This window comes from Podarcis tiliguerta (genome assembly GCF_965153285.1).
Source record: "Podarcis tiliguerta genome assembly, chromosome: 5".
In the NCBI taxonomy this organism is placed as follows: Eukaryota; Metazoa; Chordata; class Lepidosauria; order Squamata; family Lacertidae; genus Podarcis; species Podarcis tiliguerta.
Genome location: NC_139538.1, coordinates 22701159 through 22711404, shown reverse-complemented (window position 1 = coordinate 22711404; position 10246 = coordinate 22701159). Strand labels below are relative to the sequence as shown.

General features: G+C 44.2%; 1 long non-coding RNA gene across 1 annotated transcript; it reads left to right on the top strand.

Moving 5' to 3' along the window:
• Window positions 1–705: 705 nt before the first annotated feature.
• On the top strand, window positions 706–5220 carry LOC310678756. The gene is made up of 2 exons (XR_014511940.1): window positions 706–816; window positions 876–5220. It is a non-coding gene; the product is annotated as an uncharacterized lncRNA (long non-coding RNA).
• The last annotated feature ends 5026 nt before the right edge of the window (window positions 5221–10246 follow it).

Genomic DNA, 10246 nt, shown 5'->3' with positions numbered 1-10246 from the left:
CCTGAAATTAAGAATCTCATGCTCTACTGACTGAGCTATCTGGTTGTCATGCCTAACATAAGCTTACCGTCAGTTGCAGTCACCCAGCATTTGCTTGCCTTTTCCCAGTGAATGCTGCTGACCAGCAGGAAGCGGCAGCCACTGCTCCTTTCCCCTAATCTGCTGTTGCTGCTTATTCACTCAGAGTCAGTGGAGGTTGGTGCCCATTGGGGACTGGTAGGGTGGACAGTAGGGAGGCCAACAGTAGGTGGCGCCAGAGCAAACAGCGGGTAGCGCCGCAGCCAATGATAGGCAGAGGGAGAGCCAGCTAGTTCCAGGTCTTGCCCCATTTCCCTTGTGGAGTTCTTCCAAGTAAGGCAACACAGACTAAGGAGGAGGAGGCAGCCAATGCTACCCCCGAGATATGCTGCAGGTAATGATGTAAGCAGATGGGAGCTGGCTGAATGCAGAGTGATCTTGGTGGAGCAGCCTCCACTGCACAGAGCAGGCAAACAGGAAGCTATTGCAGTGAAAGGAAGTGGCAAGATCTGGAGGCTGTGGGGCCTCTGCTGGGCTGTGAGGCTCAGTACATGGCCAATGTTGCTGAAGCTTGACATCAGCCTTGATGAATGCTTCTTCTTCTTCTTCTTCTTCTTCTTCTTCTTCTTCTTCTTCTTCTTCTTCTTCTTCTTCTTCTCTACCTAAAGGTATGCAGTGGAGACCTCTTTCTATTCACCCCAAAACATCCTTTAGAGCAAGGGGGGATCTGTGGCCCTGCAGATGTTGCTGGACTCCTAGCCCCATCATCCCTACGCCTTGGTTATGTCATTGGGGTGAGTTGGAGTCCAACACTGCCTGCAGAATCATAGGTAGGGAACCTATGATTCTGCAGGCAGTGTTGGATTCCAACTTGCCCCAATGCTTGCAAGACTACCCATGCTTGCAAGACTGGCCACATGAGGAAAGGAACATTTTTATTTTCCTGATTTTTGAGGACTTAACTGCACCACAAACTTAAGCTCTGTCCATGCTTTCAGAAGACCATGTGTGGTCTTCTGTGTTGGAGGAGAGGACAATTGTGTGTTTACCCACTCTGTGCCTTCCCTGCCTGCCCCAGCCCAACATTCCTGCATTGAACAGCGAAATCCGAAAGGGCTGTCTATTGTGCATTTGGCTGGAGACACCTCCCTGCATTATCAAAGTTCCCAGCTTCAAACAGCTTCTAAGGATGCTCAGCTGAGCAGCATCCTCCAGTCATTCCTGCTCAGCATAGGAATGTTGTGGGCAAGGCAGCAGGTGTACCCAGCCCATAAGGGGACATTTGGTGTGAGACTAGAGCATGCCTGCCCTTCACCCCCTTGATGTCTACCTCCCTTCTTGAATGCATGAGGAAGGTCTATGCTCACTGAATCATCATTGCCTCCCTCAAGGGAACCCTGAGAACTTCAGTTTTGTGAAGCGGAGCTGGGATCTCCAACTGCAACTTCTCAGCTAACCAAACGACAGTTCCCAAGCCAGTGTGGTGCAGTGGTTAAGAGCGGTAGTCTCATAATCTGGTGAACCAGGTTCGCTTCCCCACTCCTCCACATGCAGCTGTTAGGCTAGTCACACTTCTCTGAAGTCTCCCAGCCTCACTCACCTCACAGAGTGTTTGTTGTGGGGAAGGAAGGGAAAGGAGAATGTTAGCTGTTTTGAGACTCCTTAGGGTACTGATAAAGTGGGATATCAAATCTAAATCCAAACTCTTCTTCGGGGAAAGTTTTTGGTGTAGATATATACTGAAAGCCTTGATTTTGCAAGATTGCCTTTCAGAAGCACCTTTTCTGTTGTGCATTATTTCCAAAATAGAAAATACTCGAGGCAACCCTTAGAAATCAAGAGGTGTAAATATTCTGAAAGTGAAAAGTGGACAATTGTGACTTATATAAAAGTCTATCCCACAGAGCCTCGTGGAACACTTGCCAAGCTTCCATGCTGCTTGGAGAATATGAGAAACAAATTTATACATTTATGAGAAATTCAAGTACTGAGGATGAACTGGTGATTACTTGAGAAAGTTCAACAGTCTGAAACTCGTGTGCCTTTTTTGCATTTAAAATGTAATTAGTTGGAATGCAAAGCCAGACGGAAAGTACAGGGTGAGAGCCTCAGTGTTTGCAGATTTCCTGGATGTGCTTGGTTTTCAACTGGTAGATGAAACGAGCATTTGGATTTATTCCATGAATATGGAAAAGCCTCACTCTTTGCTACAGCAGGAACACCACAACATCAAAGGTAGTTAATTTCACAGATTTATTTTAACTCTTTGAATATTGTCCACAGATTTATTTTAACTCTTTGAATATTGTCCACAAAGTGCAAAAGAAATCTGGATTAGGGAACTCTGCACAGCTTGACAGGGGAAAAAACAAACACCTGTCATGTGAAGGTTGACCCTTAGATTAACCTGCATTATTTCTTTCAGGTGGGGAGAATATTGTTTCACTAGATTTTGAGGACTAGCTAAGGAGCAGTGCTCTTGTAAGGAACCACAATTTCTTAACGTTGCCTGGAAGATTTGTAGCCAGTTAAGCATCTTGGTTGAACAGGCAACCTGTTCAGTCTTACCTGTGGTTTAATGTTGGTGCTGACATACCCCCTTAATGGTGGAAGTTTGTTCTTGGGTGATGAGCAGTCTCTTTATTTTTCCATGGTAAAAAAGAGCCCTGTTTCATAAGTTCATTTAGATGAACGTCAACTACAGATTAATATTAGGCAGACTGAGCAGATTCGAACTTTTAAGCTTTATTTACTAAACGCAAAAGTTTGCTAAATTAGATCCTTCTTTAGGGTAGGGGTTAAGAATGTTTTTAGCACAATGGGCCTGATAAATATCTCTTCTGTACCTCACGGGCCAGGTTTGGCAGGTGGGTGGAGCCACGCACCTGTCAATCACCTGACATCACCAGTGAAATGCGCTTTGCAGACATGACAGATAGACTGATCAGTAGTGCCTGAAAACACCCTTTTGGATTTTGGTTGAGCCAAGTTTTTTTCCTGCCCCACACCTGGCTTCCTATATGACATCAGGTATAGGGCAGGTGGGGATGGCTTGGCTGAAATGGTCTTGCAGGCCAAAGGGCTTGTAGGCCTTAAGCCCATGGCCAGAGGTTCCCGACCCTTGCTCTAGAGCAGGCACGTCCAACAGGTAGATTGTGATCTACCAGTACATCACTGGATGTCTGTGGTAGATCACTGGTAGATCACTGGCTCCCCCAAAAGAAGCTCAACAACTTTGGCTCCCCTAAAAAAATGCTCAACATTTTAGCCCTTCACCCTCCCAAAACAGGGCTTTCCTCCCGCCTCAGAAAAACTCAACAACTCTGCCCTGAACTCCTAAAAAACGGGGCTTTCCTCCTCCCTAAAAAACGCTTAACAACTTTGACCTGAACCCCCCAAAAGTGGGGGGCCAGTTTTTAACTCCGTGAGTAGATCGCAGTCTCTTCAGAGTTGGCCACCCCTGCTCTAGAGGATGAAAAAAATTCTAATGCAAATATTCAAAATTTTGCAGAAAACCCACAAAAATGGTGGAGAGAAGAAGGCTTCTTGCCTCCCCACATTACACGTGTACCTGTTCTAATTAAAACTGTGGGTTGTTTTGTGTGTGTGTGTGTGTGTGTGTGTGGAGTGAATGTTGTTACCCTTTTGAGATTCTGCAGGATTCCATAGGAGATTGATTACACCCTAGTCATATTTAGCTTGGCATTATAGTTAGCCATGCCAATGGGAATAGAGGTGTGTTTTGCCCTGCCTGACCATAGTGCGATGTGCAGACTGTTGAATCTGGATGAGACCCAAATTCAAATCCCCTCCAGTCACTGGGTGGCCTGAAACCTCCCTTCTCCTACTATTCCACCCCACAGGATTGTGGTAAGGACAAAGAGAGGTTATCATTGTAAAGCACTTCAGACACTGAAGGAACTGCATGGCCTGCATGTTTTCCAATAAAAGCAATTGAATGCAGACATAGTCTGTTCTCAGATTAGTGCCTTGAGTGGAGCTTTATAGCAGAGCAATACCTTCCCCTCCTCAGACTACATTCTGCTTTCCAGTATCTTGGCATCCAGGCATTTTTACTCCTCAGTGAGCAAAGTATATGAAACCTCATTTGTTTGCCTTAGCCTCGGAGATATGGAAAAGAGCTGTAGCAATATGACTCCCTTTGCGTTCACAAAACAGGTTACACATCCGTGTCCCTTTAAGCCAGATGGCATCATCTTGTCTACTGTAGAGATAGGAAGCCGAAGTGAAGTTCAATTGCCCAGGGATGTTCAGTTAGGCAGCAATAAAACTGGAAAACAGAGTTGCTCAATTCTCCAGAGCATGCTGCCTCATGTGTAAAAGCATTGGGGGGAGGTGAGTTTCCCATGCATAAATAAAGAGCACAATTTAGCTGTCCAAACAAAAGGTGTGTGGAAGACACAAAAATGCCATAAACCTGCAGCACAGTGGCTTGGCTGGAAGTATTTCATTGCTCTTACCTTTGTTATATTCAGATTTAACTTCCTCACCATAATCCAGAAACTATGGGGTTTCACATTTAAATGGTTTCCTTTGCTATTGGTACACAGGCATAGCCGGTTCATAGGAACGCTGCCTGTATGTTTTTAATCACCAGTGACCATTTAGTTTCTCAGACTGTATCTGTTAAGAAATATAATGTCCGGGGTGTATTTTTTTAAAAAATCAGCATCACCATTTCAAACAAATATGAAGGAAGGGGGGGAAAGTGTGATTTATGTGCTAAATGTTTTGCAAATTTGGACTTTATAGTGTGTTTCAAGTGCATATGTGAAAATGTTTTATTTTTCTACCATTCTGTAATATTGTTGAGTAACTCGAGATTTATTTGTGGATAACAGTGCCATTTGGTTTGATTTGCCTACAGAGACAGTGTTACTTGATATTTAAGCTCCTCAGGTTCTGTTGTGGATTGAAACTAGTAGTCGTTTGGGGGAAACAACAACTAACTGTGCATAACTCTCATGAATAAAGAAAAAAAAACAGATTGTCCTTTTTTTTTTTTTTTGTATAAAGCACTGTGTTGGTTGCATGCAGTTTTTGTATAAGGCATGCCGATAGCATCTTGTAACTTTTTAGTGACAGTAGAACTGCACTGCCTCCACAAGTCACTAGTATTGTACTGAGCTACTTCAAGAGTAAAAAAATAAATAAAAATCAAATAAAGTGATGGTACACTGATGTGTTGGCTGCTATGTTATTACAACCAACCAACTTGCCTTGAGACCAGGAATATTTGCAAGTTCCAGTTTAGACGGTGTGGATGCTAAAATAGAAGGAATCGGGAAGCTTCTGAGCAGTATTGATTTGAAACCCCTTCTTTTCAGACAAGTGAATCAGTCACTCGGCAAGGCTATCAATTATGTCATTTAACTCAAGGGCTGCTGCTGCTGACCTGACCTATTTCTTTAAGGGGGTAAAAGTGCTATCTATAGAAGTCAACATTTTATACTTGCCATGCTGGTAGAGCTCAGACAGAACCGTAACTTAGGGGTGTTTACACACAATTCCTCCCTCCCTGACTGCTGAATGCTGATGATGGGTGCCCTTCACACAGACTCTGGAGGGAAAGGTTTTCCCCTATTACTATGCAAAAACTATAGCCCAAGGAAGGTGATATTCATATGGGTCCCTGTACATCATAAATAACATATTAAACTACTGTGAATAGTAGCCTGCTTTAAAAAACCTGTTCTTTTTGTTAACCCGCATGCTAAGGGGTGTACATTCATGTTTTTTAAAAAGAATAAACAAATGAGGCTTCATTCCTCCATTTGTTTTAATAATGAAAATGAATGGGATTTTAAAAATATATTTTTATCAAACAGAAGCAAAATGAAAATGATTCATTTGCAACTGCTCTGCATTGGAGACATTGCCTTAAGGAAACAGACTTATGTACAGTTCACACACAGGTCACTGGGAGAAAGTGGTCGAGCAGTGAAATTGACAGACAGGAAAATTCCATTTAATGTTGATAGCTGTTTGGCTATGCCTATGCAATTCTTTTAATTTCCTATATAATGGGGAACATTTGTCCTGTAAATCTGAAATCTGGCCTGTCTGATATCCTGCATATTTGAATATTTTGTGCCATTAGGATGGAAGAAGCAAAGTTACAGAAAGCAAAGACTGATTATCCTATATAGTTCATACCTGGTGCTCTTTCTTTCTTTGTGTATTGGAATGCCTGTAAATACTGTGCCAAACACACATAAGTAATGAGCAGGAAAACACGGCTGAGTTTCCCACTGAAGGTTGTGGGATCTTCATGCATCTTAAACTGCCTATAAAATGAGGAGCAACTTCAAAAGCTCAGCAACTTCAGTCCTAAAAAAAGCTCAACACTTCATCAAATCTGAAAAAAGTTTGGACACACCTGCTCTAAGGAATAGAATGCCTGCAGTTTTGATCCCATTTGGATGGAAAACACCAAAGTTATAAGCAGCAGGAAACTGGGCTTTCCCACTGAATTCCTTGGAAAAATAAATGAACAAGTGCAATATAAACAAATGATAAGCAAAATAGAAATGGAAAAACAACAGCTTATTTTCCCATTGCACACCAACAGCTTTAGCTGTTGCTTAAGGTAAAGGTAAAGGTACCCCTGACCGTTAGGTCCAGGCGCGGACGACTCTGGGGTTGCGCGCTCATCTCGCTCTATAGGCTGAGGGAGCCAGTGTTTGTCTGCAGACAGCTTGTGGGTCATGTGGCCAGCATGACTAAGTTGCTTCTGGTGAACCAGAGCAGCACACAGAAACACTGTTTACCTTCCCGCTGGAGTGGTACCTATTTATCTACTTGTACTTGATGTGTTTTTGAACTGCTAGGTGGGCAGAAGCTGGGACCGAACAACGGGCGCACACCCTGTTGTAGGGATTTGAATTGCCGACCTTCCGATCGGCAAGCCCTAGGCTCTGTGGTTTAGACCACAGCGCCACCCATGCCCCTTTAGCTGTTGCTTTACGTATGCACAAATAGGCAACATAATCCAGATTCTTCTAGATGGGCCCTCCAATTTACATGCTGCTGGTTGTGTACATTTGTAAGATTATACAACTGCCCAATATGTCTTCTGTGAATCTGAAGGCCTGTTGCCCGCGTGATGCTATTTACTGGCAACTCTAGATTTCTCCAAGGCAAGCCGGTGACCCATCAGTGGTTACTGATGTTATTGACAGCTCTTGCTCAGTGCTTTCAGTTGCAATATCCACACAATGCCTCATAAGATCCTGTTGCAAATTGGCTCTTGACGTTTTGAGAACAAGCAGAGCCACCCACCCACCATCTGGTCACAGCCTTATTCTATATTCAGTGATTCACACATCATTGAATAGGCTTAACATTTGGAACGCGCACACAGGCTCAGAGAGAGAACTGGCCACGTAATGCTGTCGCAGAAGAATTATGCACCGGTTGTGTTTATGGACGGGACTACAAGCCCCTTGCTTACCATCTTGCCCTTTGGGTGGTTAATTTGGGGAGGGTTTTTTGTGGGGGAGCCTGTGTGGGTGGAGCTAGAGCCAGCAATGAATGGAACCAGGACCACCATTTTTTATTTCTCTTTCCTCTTCTTCCCTACCTGGAAGGCTGAAAGGGTTGGAAAAGAGTGTTCTTTCCAGATGGCTGTACTGAACACTTGACAGAAGCCTGTCCCCTCCGGCTTTCTTTCACATCTCCACCCATTTTTGCTTCCCCTCCATGTTTTTTTTCTCATGACATGCCCCCCCCCCCGCATAAAGTTAGGCATGAAACCCTCGAGCTGTAGGTTGTCTGCCCCTCAGTGAGGTTCGTGAATGTGTACGGGTGGGGAGGAAGCTATGTTTGTCCAGTGAATTACCAAGAAAAAAATTAATGGCAACATGTAAGGTGGAGATGTGGACACGGGTGGTGCTGTGGGTTAAACCACAGAGCCTAGGATTTGCCGATCAGAAGGTCGGCTGTTCGAATCCCCGTGATGGGGAGAGCTCCCGTTACTCAGTCCCTGCCTCTGCCAACCTAGCAGTTCGAAAGCACGCGGGAACGTAAACAGCGTTTCCGTGTGCTGCTCTGGTTCACCAGAAGCGGCTTAGTCATGCTGGCCACATGACCCGGAAGCTATATGCCGGCTCCCTTGGCCAATAAAGCGAGATGAGCTCCGCAACCCCAGAGTCGGTCACAACTGGACCTAATGGTCAGGGGTCCCTTTACCTTTACCTTAAGGTGGAGATGTGGGGGCTGAGAAACTTAAGGCCACCCACAACATACATTTAAAGGACTACAATACCATTTTAAACAGGCAGTTCTTTGCCCCGAGGATTATGGGAACTGTAGTTTGTTAAGGGTGCAGAGAGTTGTTAGGAGACCCCTGTTCCCCTCTCAATTCCCAGAGTTGTTTAACAATCCATACACACACACCCTGGGAATTCTGGGAATTCTAGCTTGGGGACTGGGGGGACTGGGGTCTCCTAATAACTCTCAGCCCCCATAACAAATTGCCAGTTCCAAGAATTTGTGTGTGTCTGCAAAGCCAGGACTTTAAAGCAGTATCAAAGTTCTGTGTATGTATGATATGAATGTGGCCTAAATATAACCCCTCAGTGCTCTTCCCAAGCCGCACACTCTCTCAAGCCTCACCATTCCAGCTTTGCACCTTCCTTGGGTGTTTCTGCCTGGGAGGAATGTATCCCGGAACTATGATAACCCCTCCTTACTTGTCTGGATGGGGGATAGAGTGTGAGGCTTGAGTTTGAAGAAACAAGTCTACTGTACAAAAGTAACATTCACACTCAATCCTCTGCCTGCTTGTGCCTCTGTCCACCACTGATATATGATTTTCAAGGCCAGCTCTGTTGCACAGTACTTAGATGTCTCAGTCTCTTATCAGCCACAGGGAAAGAGCAGATGTCTCAGTCTCTTATCAGCCACAGGCAAAGAGCAGCCCATGAAGACTTCCATTGGTCACAGCTCATGGCAAGAACACACCACAGTGAGAAAAGGCAACTGAGAGGCAACAAGATAGAAGTTTATAAGATTATGCGTGGCATGGAGGAAGTGGACAAGTCTTTTTCCTTCTCTCACAATGCAAGAACGCAGGGACATCCAATGGAGCCGCATGTTGGGAGATTCAGGACAGATAAAACAAAGTAATTCTTCATTCTGTGCACAGTTAGACTGTGGAACTCACTCCCACAGGAGGCAGCGCAGGCCACCAACCTAGATGGCATTTAAAGAGGAGGAGGAGGAGGAGGAGGAGGAGGAGGAGAAGAAGAAGAAGAAGAGGAGGAGGAGGAGTTTGGATTTGATATCCCGCCTTTCACTCCCTTTAAGGAGTCTCAAAGCGGCTAACATTCTCCTTTCCCTTCCTCCCCCACAACAAACACTCTGTGAGGTGAGTGGGGCTGAGAGACTTCAAAGAAGTATGACTGGCCCAAGGTCACCCAGCAGCTGCATGTGGAGGAGCGGAGACGCGAACCCGGTTCCCCAGATTACGAGTCCACCACTCTTAACCACTACACCACGCTGGCTCTCGTATGAAGTAGTCAACTTCATGCAACTGCTGTCATCTCTAACCATTAGTTATGTCAGCTGGGCCTGATGGGAGTTTCAATCTAGCAATATCTGGAGGGCCGCAGGTTCCCCAGGGGAGATAAATTTGATTCACTTCACATTTGAAAGAGAATTTATTAAATTTGCATTTTGCAAAACAATTTGAGAATCAAAACACAACCATCCTTAGAAATTCACATGTCTGTGAATTTTGGGGTGTCATTCTCCAACCAGTGTTTACAAAAATGCATATATTAGCGGGAATGTGCATTAAAAATGAATACAAAGTATTCATGTAGATAACATGCAAAATGCATTATAACAGGGGAACTGCTTGCAAAAATGTGTGCTTTAGTCAACACTGCATACAAAAATGTGCTTATTAGGAGGAATTTTATGATTTTTCTTAAGGGTTTTAAATATATATTTGCAAATTGCTGTAGAACTCTAGAGATCTTAAGATTGGAAAAATGAAAAAGGGAGCGAACAGAAATCTACAGATTGCTCCATCCCTATCCCAGTGTTAGAATTCATTTAACAAAATGAAGTGAGGAAACCACATTTGACATTTTCATCTGATATTAGATTGAGTGCTTCCGTTTCTTTTCAGGGAAAAATGAATGAATTTTCCTTCTTTGAAAATAAATGCTGAGCTGTACAACTTAGCGTTTGCTTTAAA